We start from the raw sequence: 22640 nt of genomic DNA on the forward strand, positions 1-22640 counted from the left end.
AAAGCCACCCAGCAGGTAGAAATGACCGAGCCTACAACTCTCCGTAGGGCCCTGAGGCAGCGATCATAAGCAGAAGCCAGGGGTGTTTTTAATCTGCAACCGTGTGTTACTTGGTCTAGACAATATTATTTAATTAGTAGCAGTCAATATTGAAAACTGGCAATTTGGAAATTTCACATTCAACAAAAAACAGATTATGACTGGAATGATGGAGCCACAAAGTACACAATCCCAGAGCTGAGACAGCAGGTGCCCTGTGACTAGGTAGTAAAGTGTCATGACCTAAAAGTCAAGCCCGTCAGAGAGTACAGAGATCGTTCCTACCACAAGGCCCAGTATATGTACGTATGTATACACACACACCGGTTGGGCTCATTGTTTGGAGAATACTCAGTGTAAAATGCTTGAAAACTTCATTACAGAAACAAAACAAAAACACTATTAATGGGAGGGTGAGTGGGGTGAGGTGAATTAACCCTACTGTTTTTGACACATCATCTTAACCTTAACTCAGGAAATTTCATTTCAGATGTAGTCTTTTAAGGAAATATTTCAACAAATCAAGGGGAAAAGTCAACAAATCAATGTTACTATATTTACAAACATGACTGGCCCATGTATATTAGATGATTCAATAATGAGATTCATGTAGGCATGTTTTGCAAATTGAGGTTGGCCTAGAAAACTATTTGTCCACAAGAATTCAGTAGATTCTGCCCCTTCTAAGGGTTAGAGAGAATGCTGAATTCAAACTGAATTAAACATTTTGATTTGGGTGTGTGTGTATGTGTGTGTGTGCCATATTAAAGGCTTTATTCCTAGGATATGGGTGGTAGTGGCGGCAGCATGCATACAAAGATAAAAATCACCTTGCATTATACAAGAAGCCCTGATTTAATATAAACAAATTTTAAGATCAAACTCCCTAAACACTGCTTCCTGGTATAACACAAATTCCATCTGAGAAGTAGAAAAGAGTAAGAACAGAAGAAAACAGTGGCCTCGTGTTTCAAACTCCCCGTTGTGAAAACCTCCATCAGAAACAAGATACATGGGCAGCAGCGAGACAAGCTGGCTGGACAACAACCTTCTCAGAGGGCAAGTCCTCATGAAGACAGGGTGCTCACAGCAGGGGGTGTGTGAGAAGGGGGAGGAGTGAAGGGAACTGGTGGCACAGTGGTTAAAGCACTCCCTCAGCTGCAAACGTGTAAAAAAGGTTCAAACTCACCAGCCATTCTGCTGGGGAAGATGTGGCAGTGTGCTCTCATAATTGCTGCCTTGGCAACCCTATGGGGGGTTCTATAGGGTCTGGATGTGCTAGAATTCACCCACAGTGGATTTGATTTTTGGTTTGACAGAATTAACACTAATAGGCAGGCTTCAGACTCAAACTCCACTCACATGCAGTCTCCCACACCTTGGAAGCTGCTATTTTGTTCTCAGTGTCTGAAAGTCTGCAACTGTGGCCTTTCAGGTCCACTTGGCAATATCAGAGCAACTACCATTGTGTTAAAATTGTGAGGTAATTAACTCACCATTCTTCCAATTACAATGTCTCTAGAAATAAAGATCTAAACAACCCAATTCATAATAGTGGTTCCTCTTAAAGATTCCCCTGAACAGAAAGCTATATACAGCACTGAAAATTTCCTAATTTCACCCAGAGACCATCCCTACTGTTAAAAAAAAAAAATCCATAGGAATTCAAAACTGAAGGTTTTATAGCGCACATTAAATTAGCAGGTTCTGCCATTCAAATGAATGTACAAATCTTGAAGGTTAAAGAGTTTTTTAATTCTATTGATTTCCCCCCCCCTCAGAACCCTTGGTAATTTTCCAACTAAAAAATGTGTCCCATGAACATCCAGTCCAAATCTTTATCATGAGGTAAGGAGGTAGTTTTAAATGTGAAGTGTATTAATAACCCTCTGCAAACCCTAGCACACAACTGAGGCTGATTGCCTCCTCTGAAACTATTATAATGTGATATAGGAGTAGTCAAATATCTGGCATTAATACTGAATAATAACTACACACACACACACACGCACAAGAAAAAAACACAAATGAAATAGGAAACCCCAACTTCATGTGACCCAACATATGCCAGCATAGGAATGCACCATAGGCTATTTGGGGTTATAGTGTTCAGGTAAACAAATAGGCCAATGAACTACATTAAACTGATGAAAAGAACTGCTTACAAAAATATGACACTATACAAAGGAGGGTATTGTTCTTGAAATTCTCTGCTCTCCTGTTCTCCCTTCTACCAGCCCATTTCTCATCCATGCTAAGTTCAGCTGCCACCCTCCTTACTGCCTCCGAGTCATTCCCAACTCACAGTGACCCTCCGTAGGGCTGCTGGGGCTTTGTAAATCTTTATGGAAGCAGACAGTGCCACATCAGTCTCACGCTGGTGAGTTTGAACCACTAACCTTGTGGTTAGAAACCCAACTGTTACCCCATCCAGGGAACTTTCGAGTGCCACAATTAACCAGAACTTCTAAGGACAAAGATGGACACAAACTTACTCCTGCAAAAAGACCAATGCTGTACTTTATTCAAGGATGCAAACGGTCATTTTCCCCACCTTCAACTTATTTGCATATCTGCCAGAAACTATCCTATACTAAGTTCCAAGTACCAAAAGCTTAAGCTACCACAGCATAAAAGAATAGAGGGATGGGGTGGGGAGATTGGGAGGGGCTTCCAATATGGAAATAATGATGGAATCTTTCGATTTTTTTTGTTTTGAAATTTTTATTACATTCCATGATTTGCATAAAAATGTCAGAAATGTCACAGAATGGAAAATTTATCTAAAAATTTAAACACACACACAAAAGCTAGTTCTTGATCAAAACATTTTAAAGACACAAAGTGGCACATTTATTCTAGAATTTAGTATAACCTATGTGCTGCCATCGAGTCATTGCCAGCTCGTAGCAACCCTATAATAGGGCATGATAGAACAGCCCCTCCATGAACATTTTTTGAAACCCCTTCATATGCAAGTATTTTAACATAAAAATGTTTAGAGAGATAAACATATCAAAAAACTTCACTATTAAACAAGGGACAGTAATGTGCACCTCAATCTCAGCACTGTGCACCAGGGTTTGGTCAAAAGTCTACGACACAATATGAAAGCAAACGCTTGGGGTACAGGCGGAGATGGGGATACAGGGCTGGCAGGAAGGAAGCTCCGTTTTCTTTGATGATCTGTGCACGGCTCCGGTCAGGCCTTTCATTCCTCTTGCACTCTGCAGCTCAGCTGCCCACAACCCCTCTCCCATCTGAGAGATCAGTTAAGTCTGCAGAGATCCCCAGACTTAAAACAAACACACCTGTTGCCAGCAGAGGTGACCCCTTGTGTATCACAGTAAAAAAGTGTTACACAGGGTGTGCAAAGGCTGATTTTTCAGAGATCACCAGAGCTTTCTTCCAATGTGCATGACTGTAACCTCCAGCCATTCCGTCAGCAGACAAACATGTTTAACTATCCACAGCACCCAGGGGTACAGATGAGTAAATACCGTATAAACTAGAGTATAAGCCGGCCCGAATATCAGCAGAGGCACCTAATTTTACAACAGAAACTGCATTAAAAATGGGCTGAAAACTCAGCTTATACACAAGTATATACAGTATCTGCTGGAGGAGGAAAGCCCACCTTCCTTTTCTACATACCCAAACACATCCCTCAAAAAATCAAACTCACTGCCATCAGCTTGATGTCCACTCACAGTGGTGCTTTAGAACAGAGCTGAGCTGCCCTTCTGGTTTCTGAGACTGTAGTTCTTCAGGGGAGCAGAAAGCCCTGTCTTTCTCCCTCAAAGAAGCTGGTGGTTTCCAACTGCTGACCTTTCAGTTAGCAATAGAGCATGTAACCATTACACCACCAGGACTTCTGACACGTTCTCCCTCAGCATTAATACACCAAAATACTTATTCCAACACCTGTGAAAGAAGACAGCCGATTCCAGCTAAGCCACTCCAAAGAGTTATCCTCACCTCATCTGTTACATCTCGATGCTCAAAGAGAAAAGAGCCAAAAGTGCAATTGGCTTGTAAGCCTAAATATCCAAGGAAATATCCAAGGGCCAAACACAGTAGGCAACAAGACCAGGAGCTGCTTCCATCAAGCGGCTCAAGCAAATGCAAGAGCAGCGCTGGGGAAACACGGAGTGCGACAAAACTGCAGGGTGCTGGCTGGACACCTAAGATGATGTGGCCATCTGCCTACCTGCTGACAAGAGAAGTTCACCATGGAGGAAAGGCACCGACCGGGGAGCCTCTGAGACAGAGCTTTAAACAGAGGTTTTAAGTCATCACTAAAAGAGCACAGGGACGGGGGAGTCATGCCTCACATATGAACACGTGAACACACGTGAACTTTCACAGTCAGCCCAGGGAGCACACTCAAGATGACTCAGGTGAGGAGTCCCCACTTAGTGTCTAGCAAAGAACGGCGCACAGGCAGGACACGATCTGGGTAGCGAGAGAAGACTGTGAGAGGTGTGAGGAAGGAGAGGTGAGAAGAAAACCACAGACAGCCTCAGAACACAGAAAGCACACTTACCCTCAGTTACCTTGGTTGTCCTTTGTTCAAAAGGGATGAGCCACACACGGATACAACCACAATAAATGCCTACCAGGAAGAGCCCTGGTGGCACAGTTGTAAAGCACTTGGCTGCTATTCCAAAGGTCAGCCATTCAAACCCACCAGCCACACGTGCTGGAGAAGGATGTGGAAGTTGGTTTATATAGGATTACACTCTTGGAAGCCCTGTGGGGCAGTAGTACTCTGCCCTATTACAGGGGTCTCTGAGTCAGAACCAACACAACGGCTCTGGTTTGTTACGTGCAAACTGGGACTGTGAGTCCAGAGCATAAACAGGCACGTAGGCTATCGTAAGACAGGTGTTACAAACAAAAAGTCAAAACCACTGTTTACAAATATGAAGTCCACACCATGAAGAAAACCAGGGCGGCACAGGGATCAATGGATTAGCACAGTAGCTACAACAATTGGCTCAAATGGCAGGACCAAGGCAATGTTTCACTGTTACACATTAAAGCCACCATGAATCAGCGCCCAAGCCTGGCAGCTAACAGATGGAGACAGAACGGGGGTGGGGGGCCACAACCTGAGTGAAGACCTAAAGATAAAGAGCGTTCTTAATAAGATGTGTAATGCCACTTCTTTGGAGGAGATGGCCTTGCAAGGCATGCTCTGTTCTGTGTGGTAAATGCTGACTGAGGTAGCCATTATCCAAGGAATCCCATCCTAGACAAGCCTGTGGGTAGCCTGTGGCAGCCCGGAACAGCAACTCTCTGACGGAGCTTTAAGAACTCTTAAAGACTGGGTGGGACTGAGAGGTTTTCAAAAACCTAAAAATGATCTTAAACACCCAGGCCCAACCATGCCTGTTTTTTCAAGTGAAAGAAATGGATGTCCCAAGACTGATCTCAGGTCCTAACTCCCATGACAGCTCAACACCCGTTAGCATTTTCACCAGAAAACACCATCTGGAGAGTCAGAGCTCAGCGAGAACTGTACAGGGAAATTTCGTTTCTGCAGGGAAAACAAGGGCTGAGCACACAGCTAGGTAGAACGGACGAATGTTTCCGAAGAGGAGAAAGTAAAGGAGTGAGTTCTTAGTAGAGTGAAATTCATTCAATTTCTCTTCTAAAATGAAGAGCATCCTACACTTTGGGTGTTTAAGCATCCAGTAGAGAGCATGTCAGGTTTTAAAAACACCCCTTGTCAGCAACAAACGGTTGAGGCAAGCCTGTCAGTGCTCCCACCTTTGTAGTTTTTGTTGCACTTGCCTGTGAAATCCAATCATCCAAAACCCACCTCTACAAAGAGTTGGGAGAAATGGGGAAAGCCAATAACAGGAAGTTCTGGCAACACCGTCCAAAGTAGCAAGGAAATACACAGATAAAAATAATTTAGATGCTTATAAAGAAAGTTGAAAAGAAGGTACAAAAGTAAATGGTCATACATTCACACCACTGATTACGATTTGGCAACACAAATAAGAATACTCATACACAGACCAAAGCACAATATGAACCAAGAATGTATGCCCATTCTCAACTGTATTCCAGAATGTTTCCTTAAGATCTTTGTTATTATAACAGCCTGGAAAATCAAATGTATTCAGAGAAACACAGACTGTAATCACATTTTCCTCACCTTACACTATCTTATTAATGAATGAGAGTTTGGAAATGAAAATATCAAGGGGGAAAATCCCCTTCAGATTGTTATTGTAGCTCAACCCTCATTGGCTCATGTTTCCTAGTAGAAAATTCCCACAGCAGACACTAGTCAGCTAGCACACAGAAACCAGGAACTATTCTGCCAATGAGCTGCTCAACACTGAGGTCAGGCTGTATATAGGGCACTTCTGAACGGGATAAACAGCTGTAGTCTGAGCCGAGTTAACAAGACAAACCTGGGAATGACGCCTGGTTGGGAAAAGTATATCCGTTTATGGAATTTTGCTTAAAGGAAGAGAGAACCTGAGTTTCACTAGAAAGTATCTTATCCAGAACTATTCACGTAATTGAACAGAGACCCTGAGAATTCCAGAGCCTTGTGTCCTGGAGGTCATCAAGCAAAGTCACCCTGAAGAGTAATTCTCCCAGAAAGCAGATGGATCTACTGAAGAACAGCTGACTGGTCTTCACTAATGCCACACTCAATTTTAAACACCGCCTGTTTCAAGCGAGCTGAACTTGAGGGATTTCTAAAGCTTTCCAAGGACGTCTGAAACATTTGTGTCGGTAACAGCGCATTTATCTCTGTTACTAAATAAAAGTCACCTTCGAGAAGCATGGCCCTGAAAGCCCACATCATGTGCACTAATAAAAAGGCAACAGAAAACGGAAAGCCGTTTCAAGACACAATTCTATTTTCTACCAGGAGAGCCAAAGGGAACTCTAAGAAAATTAAAACCTTGATACCCAATTTTTTCAAAATGATGTGAGCAGCAGAGATCAAATTTATAATAAGACCAACTATATAGCTCAGACAATTCTAGGAAAGGGACTCAGATGGATGCTTATTTCACACCAGGAGTTATAAGACATGAATGATCACTGAGCTCCTAAAATAATGACATATCAGAAGAGTAACAACAGGAATTTTGCAGAAGAGTCTTTCACCCTTATTAAAAAAGAAAGAAGTATCGTTCAATAACAACCCATCTTTTAAAAACAGATACACAGCTATCCTTTTCAGCTGGTTTTGGCCTGCCCTGCTGCTCTCTATCACAGGCAATGTTTCACTCAGAAAGTCACCCCAAGGCTTTAAGAAGCTTGGGGAGCAGGAACACTAAAACCTCAGGTAAAGATGTTATGAAGAACAAAAAAAGGGAAGAAAAGCAAAGCTATGACTAAATGTTCAAAAAAATCTATTAGTGGAAAACATAGGGGTTTCAATATCATAGTCTTTAGTGCGAAAGGGAAAAAAACCTGTGTTTTAAAAAGTCATGCCAGCGAAATTTCAACTGACACCCACATGTGACCCAGTTTGCTTCTCTAGTCAAAGACATTTTGATGCTCCATCTCCAGCTGATGCTCAATCTCTGTCTTGGAAGAAGTTCAGCCAGAACATTTCTTAGAATCAAGTTGGGGAACCTTGGTCTCAAGTACATCACACAAGTAGAAGGTCAACAACAACAAAAAGGAAGTCCTTTCATAGGGATGAACTAACAGTCAATGGCCGTAACAATGAGCTCAAACATAACAATTGTGAGGGTAGCCCTGGACCAGGTGAGTTTCATTGTGTTGGAGTAGAGTCACATGAGCTGGAATCAACATTTTTAATGCCACCTATTAACAACACAACCTTTTGGTTTACCTTGGGAGCATCTTTTCAAACCTAATACATTTAAAAGACAAGAGGTACACTTTTACTCAAGTGCATGCTGGAATGCAATAGAATGCGATCATTTAGGACCTCAGTGACAAAAATAAATTGCTAAAGATCGATAGGAATTGGAATATGGGGAAAAAGAAATATAAGGCAACGAAAAGATGGCAAATGCTAGAAAGAAGCATTTGAGAAAAAAAAAGGGCATCGTTATTGGATGGAGTGAGAATTATCACTATTATTAGTTTAATTTAGGGTTTGCCAGGGTGTGAGCTGATCCTAACAGCTTAATAAAATGAGTAATTTTAACCTTATTTTTCAGGTGAGGAAATGAACTAGAAAAGGTAAGTAATTTGCCACAAACTACAAAACTTGTAAATCCAGATGATTCAGACACTGCACTACCACCTACTGCCATCAAGTGGATCCTGACTCACAGTGTGACCCGATAAAGGGTTTCTGAGCCTATAAATCTTCAAGGAAGCAGACGACCTCATCTTTCTCTTGTGGAGGGGCTGATGGGTTTGAACTACCCACCTTGAAGCTAGCAGCCAATGCTTACCTGACCACTATATATAAGCAGGTGAAATTCAAAAGTTAAAGTCACCAATATCTGTATTACCCGAGATCAATGAAATAGCACCTCTTGTTAGGCCCAGATGTTTGTTTTTCAGTAGTGCCTGATTTGATTCCAGTGTTAAACCAAGGGGTTTAGCCACTCTAAGAGGTCTTCCTAAAACAACAACAACATTAGTTGTGTTGTGTGAAACAGACAAGAGTCAACTGAGAGATTAGGGAAAGGTGTTGTGGGGAAAACAATGGGAATATCAGTGAGGGTTGGCGGAGTTGGGGAAGTCCATCCAAGTAGAGTTTGCTCAGGCAACATTTAAAAGGGCACAAAACAATAATTATTTTCCTAAAAGTACAACATGCAAGGCTAGGAAATTGGTACCTTACGATTATAGGTAAGACAGGCACAAAATTATTTTTATAGCAAATATGGCAAAGAAGATGTAAATTTCAAGGAGATCAGAACTAAGACAAGGCTAGGCGGTGCAAAGGCAATGATTAAAAATAGGAAAAGGTGGTAGACATGGTGTAGTGGTTGCAATCAAAGCTCAGGGGACCCTTTCTAAGTTTCACCATTCTAACATTAGGAAATGGAAAATTACATCTCCGTGGGTTCCAGGAAGGATTAAAGGAGATAATCCAAGGGAAAAGAAGCCAGGGTTCTCCTGTATTCCAAGAGGAGTGCGGCAAAAGAAAATGGTTGTCAGACGCTAAGGAGTCAGTTCTGACTCAAAAGCAACAGTGGGCATAACAAAAGGAAACCCTGCCAGGGCCTGTGCCTTCTTTTCAATAGTTAAGTTTGAACCCATTGTTGCAGCCACTATTATCAACCTGTCTCCTTTTTCAGACCCTCTCCTACTTTATCAATAAGAAAATAATACTGCAATTCCCCATCTTATTATGACATCTTTAGATAGCCTTGATATTTTTAAAGACTCAAAGTAGAATAGAATCTTAGCCTGCTATTCCATATCTATTTTTAATTCTTCTAAACCAGAAGTTAAAGGAAACCACAAGAAACTGATTTTTTGTTTCTTAAATGGTAATGTAGAATATGCCCCCTACCCCCACCCCACCCTGTCAGAAAGTGACTGTCATTTCCTAAGTGGCCATTGATCTTACATGTTCAATTTACTTAATTTAAATACAAATCTTTGTGCTAAATAGTTCTCTTATGTCCTCAACAGAATTCTTAGTATCAAAAATGCTTAGGCAATAGATAAATCTAACCATGGGATTTGGTTAAACATCTAAAAATTACTCAAAAATAACCTATACAAAAAAATTTTTTAAATAACCTATACAACTTAAAATCTGAATGTGCCAAATTATAAATTTTACAAGACTTCCTATTTAACTTCTATTTTCATACACCTTATTTTGTCTTAGACTATTTTCTTACACACTTAGCCTGCAATTCTTTAGGCTAAGTGACCATTAAACTCCCAATATGAATGGCAATAAAGTGCTTCCCGAATAATTTGTTATATACACACTACATCTTAGTCATTATGGTGGTGTCCTGAAATCACTAGGGTTATAGTACTCCATCCCCCAGAAATATAAATCACCAGAAGGGACAGGGAAAGTCAAAATGGAAGAAAAGTAGAGTGATGAGATAAAATGAGCTAATTTCCTCTATTTTTCAAGATCTTTATACTATATAGCTTCCAAATGAGAAAAAGACATTTGAGGTTGTTTTTAAGCTTTGTGTTCTTTTAACTTCCTTCTCTTGTGTACACAGATCTTGATGTCTCAGTGGTTAAACATTCTACTGCTAACTCAAAGATCAGCAGTTCAAACCCACCAACTGCTCAAAGGGAAAAATCTGTGGCCATCAGCTTCCATAATGGCTTACAGTCTTGGGAACACTGTGGGATAACAGTTCCACTCGGTCCTTCAGGGTCACTACTGAATTGGAGTCAACTCCACGGCAAAGGATTTGGTTTGGGCTTTGAGCAATTAAAGGTAGGATGCTCAGTAGAGGCAATTACCGGTATGTTTCTGGAGTGCAGTATAATTACACTGATTTCTACATTCAAGGTTGCCTAAAACCAAAGTTTACAAGAGAAAATTGTGATTATAATAATTCCTTAAGATATATGAAGGGGGCTTCAAAAAGTCATGTAAAATAGTCTTAAAAGGTAACACAAATATTTAAGTTCTCTCATATACACAGAATAGAAGTTTCTAGTAAGGGAGATGGAGTCAGAAGAACTCTTCTGGAAAAAGATGTATTTTCTCCTATTCATTCTTTGGATGGGGTTGGTGCTGGTAGTGGTAGGTCCTATTGCTGCTCTTGTTTTGCACTGGGGGGTGCACCCAACAGTTATAATGAATACCAGGGAGCAGTCATAGGAAGAATCTTGAACTTTTTGGTTTTTGGCTAGTGAAAAATGGTAGGAAAGTGATGGCAGACCAGTGAGTTATATTCACCAAAGCACCGAGTCCACATTCGCAGATGCCTACATGTCTCCTTTCCCATTGTATGCATCCACACATGAACCACAAAATGCACTCAGTCTTGGGATGGATTTTCTACTTAGGATCAATTACAGGCCTATCAGTTGCTCTTGGAATTCACTTTCAAGCAAAGTGATGACATACTATAAACATGACTCTCAGAACTGGAATAATGTGCTTCCGCCTGTGTTCAATCCCATCCCGCAACTCAATCTCAATGTCTATAAACCTCAGCAAAGCTAAGTTTCATGGTAGTCTCAGTAAATGACATTAAAGGTCTGATCTCTGATGGTTATCCTGGAAACATGGAAAGAATAGGCAAGCCAGGTAAACAAAAAACCAAACCTACTGCAACAATCCCAACTCATAGCAACCCTCTATATGGGAGCCAAAATCCTCAACTTCTTCCCTGTGGAGCAGCTGGTGGGTTTCAAACACTGATTGGGGGGGGGGAGGGGGGGCTTGAAGTTCATATATTAACTGAAACTGACAGCACCACCATGGCTACAAAAGATACAATAAACATACAGATGACCCATTGTAGCTGAGTATTAGTCACTTGTCTCAGAGCTTTGGCTTTCTGTATTATGTATTAGGATCACACTGATCATTTTCTATTTGAAAGCCAGGGCACATCATTAAATAGTTGTGACTTGAACATGCGTGCTCTGGGTAAATACACAAAGCAAAGCAAAAACACCCCAAGTCCCACATCTCTTATTTCCAACACAAACATCACAGGTTCCATGATAAACACCTGACCTCTTGACGTCCTCCAAGCTAAAAGGCCCCAAGGGCTATGAGCTGCACAGGCACTTAAGCATTCAGAGAAAACATTGCCAAGACCTCCTGACACATGTGGCGAAAGGAACATGTCTCCATAATATGGGTTCTGTTAAGTGGCTTTTAAAGCATAAAGACAGGCCTTTGAAAGCAGTTTGCGCCAAGAGGCTGGAAAATAAAATAGAAGTGGTTAGCAGGGATGGATCACCCAATAAGAAAGGTAAGCACAGGCTTGCTTGTGCCTACTTAACTAATATGCAGTAAACCGTTTCACATGTTTTTTATCACATCCAAGATGGTCTTTGGGCCCAGGATCCCTGGGCTAAGAATTTCCTAGACCCAGAAAAGAGAGGAGTTGTAATACAGACGGCAGGGGGTGATAGCATAGCAGTAGGAAGAGCAGGAACCAGGAGCCTGGCGCCAGAAGGGTGCAGCGGGACTTGAAGATCCATGAACAATGCACTTACTCCAGTCATAGCACTGACCCAGGGGGGGTCTGGCAGCAGAGGGGAAGGAGCAGCTGTCCTGATAAAGAACCATGTCCCTAATTGTTCCTGTTATTTGAGTCATCCCTAATCCACTTCCTGAGTAAACCCAGTAATTATGAGTATTAACGGGGGGTTCTGTATGACTATTACAATTAAGAAATCCAGAAGAGGAGAGTGAGAGAGACAGCTGGTGCTGATGCCTCTTTCTCCCTCATTGGAGGTCACTTACACCACCACACCTTTTTATCAAGTGTCCTAACATTTTCTCCCCAATTTCTCATGCACAAAAACTCAGACCAGGTCAAATAGGCTCATAATCATTATCATAGATCAGGTTGTATATCCCCCGAAAAATATTTCAACTTGACTGTGCTGTGATTCATTCTCAGTGGTTTGGCAGTTATGTACCGATGGCAATTAACAGTTGAGAATGATTATATCGTTATACTATACTATAATGGATGCAATCAGCTGTTAAGGATATCAGGCTGGGAGCAACACCCACCCTTCCCCTCATAAGGCACAGCCCTGGTCAGATGTTTCCCCTGGGATGTGGCCTGCATCAACATTATCTTGCAAGACATAAAAGGGTGTGAATTGAGCAGCATGGAGAGCCCTTAGCATCACCAAGAAAGAAGAAGTGGGAGCAGAGCACATCCTCTGGACCCAGGGTACCTGCACTCAAGCTCCTAGAGCCAGGAAATCAAAACACACCCAGAGAGCTTTAAGAAACAGGGCCTCCCAATCGCTCAAAGGAGACAAAACCCCCAGAGCAGAGAGAAAGCAGTCCTCTACAGCTCAGAGGCCCTGAATTGGGGTTTCTAACCTGTGAGAGAATGAATCCCTTTGGTAAGAGGCATTCACCTGTGCCACTTTTGTTGTAGCAATACAACATAACATCACTTGCATTTGCTCTGCTTTTTCATTGTTTTAACACATTTAGAATGTTTTCACTGCTGGTTCCTCTTTCTAAGTGGAGGACAAACCTTCAGCTAATGCACATTAAAGTTAAAAAATGAATAAAAATGTGGGTAAATGGAGGCCAGAAGAGAGAAGTTACTGAAAAACACTACCCAATCCCAAGGGGTTATGACAAAAGAGGGGGGGGGGGGGAAACAACCCTAAAAGGTAGAGTTGTCCCCGTGAGTTTCTGAGACTGTTTATGGGCCTCTGTGCCTCTCCTCCCTCTCCCCTGCCCCCAATACAGGCTTATAGCCCCACCACAGTAACCTGCCAAGTGCTTATATAAAAAGATCTTTAAAAAAAACCACACACAAAACCTGAAATTTGTACCATCTAGTAAAAGAGAAATTACATTTGGCCAAGCCAAATTGAAACATACTATATCAAAGTAATACATTTTAGGAATTTTTTTTAAAAATCACAAATCTCAACCTATCCAGGCTTTCTATTTTGGGAATAGGGTGAAGAAAACAGAGTTCAGTTGACACCTAAAAACAGAAAATAATGCTCTACTTAGTCATGTCAATGGCAACTTCCACAACACAGAAAACAACTTCAGCTCCACATAAATGGTGAGTGTGGGAGAATGAGGGAAATAAAATTCAAAACAGTTTTCAGAGGAAAATCACTACCTCCTGAACTTTAACATCCAATGCTGTGCTTAAGGCTTAGTTACATGAGAGGCACGTACAGAATGTACAGATTTCCAAGTTCAACCAGCTCTCGTCTCAAGCCTACAATGCCCTCTACTATCAATCCTCCAAAGAACTTCATGGGTCTCTTCAACCTTCTTCTGATAAAGCCATAACTGAGCCTCATAACCTACAATGGACTTTTACTGATTTACACCAAGTGACAAAATACAGCAATATATCAAGATTCTCAACACACTGAGTGCCTATTTTAAACGCCCCCAAACATCTTCTTTCCAATTCACTAGACATTCCACCTCCATACTTTTATAACTGCTATTATCTTCACTCAGCTAGCTTCGATCCACACACATGCCCATCACTATTGTAAACTTTGCTTACCTTCACATCTCTCCTCCTCTTTAATAAGAGTCCTCCAAGAGCTCTTCCCTTGTAAGTTAGCACACACTATACCGGTGCAGACACTTGTAATGACTTCACCTGTATGTGGTAGTTTTGATGTAGAGACTCGCAAGAGTAGAGACCTAAGTTAAAGGATTATAACACTTCTGTCACTCCCACTCAAATCAACGTGCATTGTTCATCAGTGGCACCCAGAGGTTTTCCAGTGTCAGTGACTAGCACGCCAAGAGAATCAAACTGCTTTACATGAAAGTGAACAGGAATGAGCTACCATTTGGGACCTGGATTCAGGAAGGAAATTGACAGTATAACACTCAGGGACTAGAGTGGCTGTTTCCCATCTTCTCATTTTCTTATTTACTGGAACACCAAGTGCCCAAGAGGGATGGGCCATCAGTTTCCCATCACAAGGGGAAAAGAACCACCCACTGTCTAAGACAGATTGACTGTTTAAACACATGTACCATGTACTGCAGCCCTTTTGCAAAAGAAAAGGCAAGCTGTCCTGCCAGAGCTCTTAAAAGCTTACGAGGACAACTTTTTTTTTTTCAAGAGGTGAAAAGACATATCCTAACCCTGGATATTCAACCTTGAATTTGAGAGAAGGTGTTAAGGCAATTTTAAGTTTTAAAAATTGCTAGTATTTTAGAATTTCAAAATAGCAACCTTCCTCCTTTTCAGAGTGAGTGAGTAGTCAAATCAAGCTATTAAACGGCTACAAAGAGGTCACTAGAGATCCCCTTGCAGAGGGGTCTCAAGGAGGAGACATGTAGCAACCATGAAAAATACAACTTTCCTCTGGTTCCTAAATGCTTCCTCCCCGGCCCCTCTATCATGATCCGAATTCTACCTTGCAATTCTGACTAGACCAGAGGATGTGCACTGGTACAGATAGGAACTGGAAACGGAATCCAGGGTGGATTCCCAGGATCTACATGTGACCTCCTCCCTATGGGACGCACAACAGAAAAGTGGGTGAAGGGAGACATCGGACAGGGCAAGATATGACAAAATAATAATTTATAATTATCAAGGGCTCATAAGGAACAGGAGAGCGGGGAGGGAGGGGAAAAATGAGGACCTGATGCTGGGGGCTTAAGTGGAGAGCAAATGTTTTGAGAATGATGAGGGCAATGAATGTCCAAATGTGCTGTACACAATTGATGTATGTATGGATTGTGATAAGAGTTGTATGAGCTCCTAATAAAATGATTTTTATTAAATTTCAAGATTTATAGGCAAATCTTAATTAAGTTGGCAAATACTAGAGGGCTTCAAAAAAGTTCATGGAGAAATGAAATTAAAAGATAATGGAATTTTTTTATGAACTTTCTGAAGCCTCTCCATATATATCTTATATAATGATTCTCTAGGCATCCAGTATTATACAATTTATGAACCCAAGACGACAGAATTTTAAATAACAGTTATCAACAGCATGTAAAATGACCCCTCAAAGACAGGACTCACGTCAAATTCAGGACATCTTACAACAGAGAGATTCTTTTTAAATTGTGAGTATTAAAATGAAATTCAGAAGCTCAAGATTCCACATATTTAAAACAAGGCATTCTTTTGTTCCTTACAAACCAAACTCAAACGCCACTGCCACCGAGTCAACTTTACCATGATCCTATATGGCAAAGTACAACCAAACCAATCCTTAGTTTCCAGCAGCAGCTGGTAGGTTTTAATCACCGGCTTCCAGTTAGCAGCCCAATGCTTAGCCCACTGTGCCACCAGGGATCCTGCTCATCACAAAGGTGGCACAAAAACAAGGCATCTAAAGGAGGTGTGCTCCTTCTTGAAAGCTGCTTTATTGCTATTTTGCATTTCCAGGAAAATATTTCCAAGAGTTAAACAATCATTTAATATTGACTCCTCTTCACAACCTGCTCTGTGGCACTACCACCTCCTTGCAGACTGACAAAAATAAAGATCAGGATTTTTTTTTTAACATTTATTGGGGGTTCTTACAGCTCTTGTAACAATCCATACGTCAATTGTAAAAGATCAGGATTTTTTAATGATTTTCCAGATCTTACCATTTCCCCCACCAAGTTGTGGGAGACCACACAAAGCAAGAATACCCATTTGCTTTGGGGTTTCCTAGTGATTCCTAATTCTACAAGACACAAAATTTTAAAGAGCAAAGTATTTCAGCAATCAGGAAGAATGAAAGCAATAGACCAATGGGGAACCGATTAGGTACTGCTACAGAAGGAGCTCAGATTACAAAAAGCTAGCCTTCCAAAGGCGATCAATGTAAAAGTGTCCTCCCTCTGGTTTAAATGTGAGGCTCACACTTCCACTGGGTTATTAAGGTTCCGGTTATTTACAAATGTGGAAGAGCCTATTACATATAAAAGCTCTTAGTTCCAATAAACTCTGGGTAACTTGCTACCTTCATTTAAAGTCTCTTCCTCACAATTACTATCCATTTGAACAGTGATTTGACCCATAACTCTGTCCTCTGAGACATTACATAAAAGGACTCTCACCTACTCAAAAATCAATCTTTTCAATTAGATGAAAACTTAATGAAAGCTGAGGTCATCTTGATGAAAGCAAAATACTGCCAAGAGGGAAAAACAGCTTTACACTCAAATGGTAAACCCAAAGTTGCCAGACTATAATTCTGCTGCTTGGTACGGCCAAGCAAGCATCCCTGATAGGTCCCGCCAGGACAGTGACCTTCTGTACGTCTGGCATCCAGGGCTTATAGGATGCCTGACGCTTCAGAATTGGCTCCGTACACAAGCAGGCATTAATCATTCCCTTCAAACAAAGAGCAAAACCCCAAATACACAAGTCATTTTCTGGGACTGGTTGCACATGCCTATATCCTTTGTATAAGTTGCCATGCTAAATCAGTATCGTTATCATGGAATGCAATTTGGGCTTTCTTATCCAGTCACATTAGCCCCCTTTTCCATAGGGCCAGCAGCATGCACTTGAGATTGCTAATCACAAAGGATGAGGTCTGGGACAATGGACCAACAAAGCTGGTTGATGTGGAGCCCAACTCACAATCAAGACATGGAAGCCAATTTAGCTAAGTGGGCAGGTTGAATTAACCTGACCTTTATGCTTCAATGACCTGATTTGTTCAATGGATACCATCTGCCCAGCTGAGTCCTGAGCTGCTAACAATAGGATTTGAACAGCTTAAGATCTGAGACAAAAATGAACTCAAATCCATGATTCCTACTCTTTGCTTTAAAATCAAGAGTGAACCTGAATTATCTCCGTTAAAAACAAAAACAAAAAACCCACAAGGCATTTTTCCAAAGAACATCCAACAAAAGCACTTCCACGGAGAACTATTTTCTAAAAATCATTAAATTGAATATTAAAACATAAGCAGCCCAAAGAAAATGCAAGCTCACTATGTAAACCCCTACTATATCACAGGCACAGAGTTAATACAAACATCATCTAAGCGAAGAAACATTTACGTCACCTTCATGTTATAAGGTAATGCTCATGGAATACACACGTAAATGAACCCTGAGCACCAAGCATTGAGAATTTAAACCTGTAAGTTAGGGTACATTATGTGCGCTGGGGCAGGGAAGGTGACAGGATAAACGGGAAAGGGGATGAGCTGAGAAAGAAGATAAAAAGAAAAGGGCATCGTGTTAAGATGTGGAGTTGCCATAATGAGATGAGAGAACCTCGTTCCAGGATGAATTTTAAAATGTAGCCTAGAACTTCACGGGCCATGTTTTAAATAAGGACAGAGGGCTTTGGACACTTGAAAGTATTTAGAAATCTGCTTCATACGCCAACAGGAGATAATGATGGTCTCAGGCAGAAGAGCCAGAGCTGTCTTCTCTTGGCCCAGCACAAGGATTTATTTTAAAGACTACATCTAATTCCTACTTGATCATTGTTATCTAAAAACAAAATTACAAGAGCAGAACAGGACCCCAGATGATCTACCAAACTCAAACCAAACTCACTGCCATCGAGTCAATACCAACTCATATTGACCCTATAGGACAGAGTAAGAACTGCCCCTGTTGGTTTCGGGGAAGGTTACTCTTTCTCCCAGGTCATCTACAATTGAAGTCAAACACCTGGGCACATACAACTCTAGAATGGTTATTCAGGTCATGAACTGAGTTTGTTTTAATCCTAGCTCTTTCACTTGCTGTCTCTCTGGTTCAAATCATTTAATAAAATTACTATCTGTACCTCAGCTCTGTGAGAATTCAAATAAATTCATGTAGATGGCTCTGTAATAGTCCTTGGCACAAAGACAACTCCTAAAATGCTGACACACCCATTTCTATAGATAACACATCCTTCTGATATCTAATCATAGCTGCAATATTTACTATCAGATTAAGCAATGTTGATTTGGGGTCTATATAAGCATGTATTTAAGTAAAATAAGGGTCAGAAATTTCCATGTCTATACTTCCAAACCCAAGAGCCCTGGTGCTGTAGTGGGTTGACAGGTTGTTAACCAAAAGGTCAGCAGCTCCACTGCAGAAAGATGAGGTTTCCTTCCTATCCCTATAAAGAGTTACCATGCTCAGAAGCCCATCGCTAATGGGTAGTCCTACTCTGTCCTACAGAGCCAAAATGTCACAATCAATCCAATGGCATTGAGTTTTGGGGGTGTTTTTTTTAACCCTTACAAAACACAAGCCTAACTTAAAAAGCTATATACCTAAGTGAACACTTGTCTTTTTCAATATTCCTTGTGCATTTCCCCCTTCTCTGTGGCTTAAAAGGGTTCCCAGACAAGGGAACAGCAAATGATCTAAAATCAACGGTGAGGAGATCATAAAATCCCTGTTAAGATTTGATCAAGAGCAATGCAACCGAGAGGTATTACTTAAAGCCAAATGAAGGTCGAACATGATAGTGGGACAAGAGGAAACTAAAAGGAAATAGAGGAAAGAACTAGGAGACAAAGGACATTTATAGAGGTTAAATACAGGAATGTACATATGTGAACATATTTATATATAACAATATAGAACTATGTACATATATTTACATGTTAAGTATTAAGGTAGCAGATGGACATTGGGCCTCTACTCAAGTACTCCCTCAACACATAACACTTTATTATAATAACCCAGCATTCTGTGATGCTCACCTTCTCGACAAGATTGCTGAAGACAAAATCGGTGCATAAGCAAATGTGGTGAAGAAAGCTGATGGTGCCCAGCTACCAAAAGATAAGAGCATCTGGAGTCTTAAAGGCTTGAAGATAAACAAGTGGCCATCTAGCTGAGAAGCAAAAACCCCACATGGAAGAAGCACACCAGCCTGTGTGATCATGAGATGTCAATGGGATCAGGTATCAGGCATCAAAGATCCAGAATAAAAAACAATTATCTATGTGAATGAGACAGAGGGCAGAGTGGAAACTCAAAACCCATCTGTAGATAATTAGACATCAGCTTACAGAAGGGCCCCAAAGAAGAGATGAGCCAGTCGGGGTGCAGTGTAGCAACGATGAAACATACAACTCTCCTCTAGTTCGGTAATGCTTTCTCCCCACCACCAACATGACCCCAATTCTACCTTACAAATTCAGCTAGACCAGAGTATGCACACTGGTACAGCTAACAGCTCCGAACACAGGACATCCAGGACAGATAAACCCCTTAGGACCAATCATGAGAGGACCAATACCAGGAGGGTAGGGGAAAGGGGAGGGGTGGGGGGTAGAATAGGGAGAACCCATTACAATGATAGACACATAACCCCGGCTCCCCAGGAGATGAACAAAAAAGTGGGTGAAGGGAGACAGCAGTTGGTATAAGACATGAAAAAAAATAATTTATAAATTATCAAGGATTCATGAGGGAGGGAGGGGGAGTGACAAAAATGAGGAGCTGATACCAAGTATCAGGTCAAGTAGAAAAAAATGTTTTGAAAATGATGATAATAAAATATGTACAAATGTCCTTCACACAATGGATGGATATATGGATTGTGATAAGAACTGTAAGAGCCCGCAATAAAATGATTTTTTTTAAAAAAGGTTCTCAGGCACACTTATATAATTAAAATTCATTATCTTAAAAGACTGCTTAAGAAACTCAGCAATCAAATTGCTATTTTTTTATAGATAGATATAATTACAACCTAATAGCATCATTGAATCAAGATTTAACAATTATGTTTTTGAATCTAAAACTTGATCATTTTTTTCCTTGATAGGTTTCACCAACATTTTCTCCTAGGTGGGAATGTAATGTGAAAGGTGGAAGAACTACAAAAATCCTTTATCACAATGGCCTTTCTTTTCTTTTTTTAAATCATTTTATTGGGGGCTCAACAACTCTTATCCACATAATGGCCTTTCTAAGGTGCTAATTATTACCCAATTATGATGGGCCCAACATGAACACAAACAGCCAACACAACTTACAGGAATTGCAAAGCAGCCCTTTGTCTTTTTTTCCTATCTCTGTCTCTAAACTACCCACCAAAAGCCAAAACACACAATGAGATTTAACTCTCAGCCTAGTAGTTCTAAACCATAAAATAAAAATCAGCGGCACTAACAGCCAGCCCTTCTGCTGGTTCTAACACCAACAACAGAGGAAACCCACCATGCCAGAAGCAGCAGAAAGGACAGAAGTGAAATCATCTGCTGTCAGTTAAAATCAAGACTAGAACCCAGGCTTCCGGAAGCACCAAAGATTTGATTCCTAACCACCCATCCCACCACTGGCCCGGAGAGTAGAGTAATTCTGAGGGTCTACATTCTCAAGTCTGATCCCATTCTCCCTCACATCTAATTACAATATCTATCCCCATTTCCAACTAAATAAGATTAATTCTTAGTTACTGATGCTTAATAGTAGCTCCTGCTACTCCCTGCAAGCCAACACCCTAGTTTAAAAGGGATGCAGATCACTAATTAGCACATCTTCTATTGAGAGCCTGTAATTGCCTTACCACACCCAAATCCCTTCTGGCTAGAATAAGCTTCTTTAGAGACCCCAAACTAGAGGCACACAGCTGGGCAACAAATCTATTAAGAATCAGAAACCCCTGAATGGGCCCTACTTCTCACACACACACAAAAAGGCTCTTTAGTTTTACATTCTTCTTTTCCCCCCAAAATTTACAAGAAGTCTGCAAGCAATTCTAAACCAAACCCTTGCCCGTTCAGATTTTTCATTCCAAAGGCTGTCTGTGGTGCAGTAAGGGACAGGAATTATTTTACTATGCATGAGGGGGCCTAGGGGAGCTACTACCAAAGGCTCAAGTAGAAAGAAACTGTTTTGAAAATGATGGCAATATGTGTACACACACACAAACACACAGTTGATACAATAAAACTTTTTTAAAAAGGCCTTAACACCAAATACTCCCTTCCGAAAGTGCGCTTGTATTAACATTAGAACTTATCTTAAGTCTTCCAAAAGAACTCCCATTCAAAAGTGAGAAAAGAAAAATTCCTGTTTTACTGCATAGCATCTCAATCAATCCCTTGAATTCCATTTTGTAGGTAAAAAACATAAAGTTAGTGGAGGTTTAATAACTTGAGGAAACTAAACCCAAACCCACCGCCGTCCAGGTAATTCCTACTCATACTTTCCGGGTAAAACTGCAGCGTAGGACCAAGGTTGTAAAATCTTTACAGGAGCAGACAGCCTTATCTTTCTCCTGTGGACCTGCAGGTGGGTAAAGGACCCTGAATTCTTAAGCCCAAGTCAATCCAGTTCTACATCAGTCCCTCCCTGACTGGCAGGTGCAATGAGTCAACTGGTGCCTTCTCTGGAGCTGGCAGAGACACTGCAACCTTAAGGTCCCTCCTTCCCTTGTACCCCGCCCTACTAGCCCCACATTTAGAGAGGCTTTGACATGGACTACAATCCCACTCTCCTTCTTAAAACACCAATGTGACTTTTAATACAAAACCTTTCAGACAGCATTGGTCATTATTATGCCTGATACTGCACTAAACTACTTAGATTAAAATGAGTTAACTGCAAGATCAGCAGTTTGAAACTATTAGGTACTCCAAGGGAAAAAGATAGATGGTGCCTTTCTAATCACATACAGATTTACAACCTAGGAAACCCAGAGGCAGTTCCACCCTGTCCTTTAGGGTCCCTCCTTGAGTCGGAATCCACTCAATGGCAGTGAGGGAGGGAGTGGGAGTGGGAGTGGCATGGCGTGGCGTGCAGTGCAGTGGAGTAAATGAGTGAGTGAGTGGAGTGGAGTGCAGTGAGTGAGTACAGTGAGTGAAGTGGAGTGAGTGCGTGAGCACAGTGAGTGCAGTGCAGTGCAGTGAGTGAGTGGAATGCAGTGGAGTGAATGAGTAAGTGGAGTAGAGTGAGTGAGTGGAGTGGAGTGGAGTGGAATGGAGTGGAGTGAGTGAGTGCAGTGAGTGTATGAGTGTATGAGTGCAGTGAGTGTGTGAGCGCAGTGAGTGTGTGAGCG

The 22640-nt window shown here is 41.2% G+C and overlaps 1 protein-coding gene across 8 annotated transcripts in view; it reads right to left on the bottom strand.

Moving 5' to 3' along the window:
- Window positions 1-22640, bottom strand: part of ELAVL2 (ELAV like RNA binding protein 2) — a 178905-nt gene that overhangs the window by 125898 nt on the left and 30367 nt on the right. The window contains exon 1 of one of the 8 annotated variants that reach the window (XM_045289211.1): window positions 14193-14255. The exons of the other annotated variants lie outside the window; for them this stretch is intronic. The gene's annotated coding sequence lies outside the window, so the exon portion shown is untranslated. Of the gene's footprint in view, window positions 1-14192; window positions 14256-22640 lie in introns of those variants that run through there. 8 annotated transcript variants of the gene reach the window in all.

The sequence above is a fragment of the Echinops telfairi genome, unplaced genomic scaffold (assembly GCF_000313985.2).
Source record: "Echinops telfairi isolate 266 unplaced genomic scaffold, ASM31398v2 ScPeMD7_25;HRSCAF=90, whole genome shotgun sequence".
In the NCBI taxonomy this organism is placed as follows: Eukaryota; Metazoa; Chordata; class Mammalia; order Afrosoricida; family Tenrecidae; genus Echinops; species Echinops telfairi.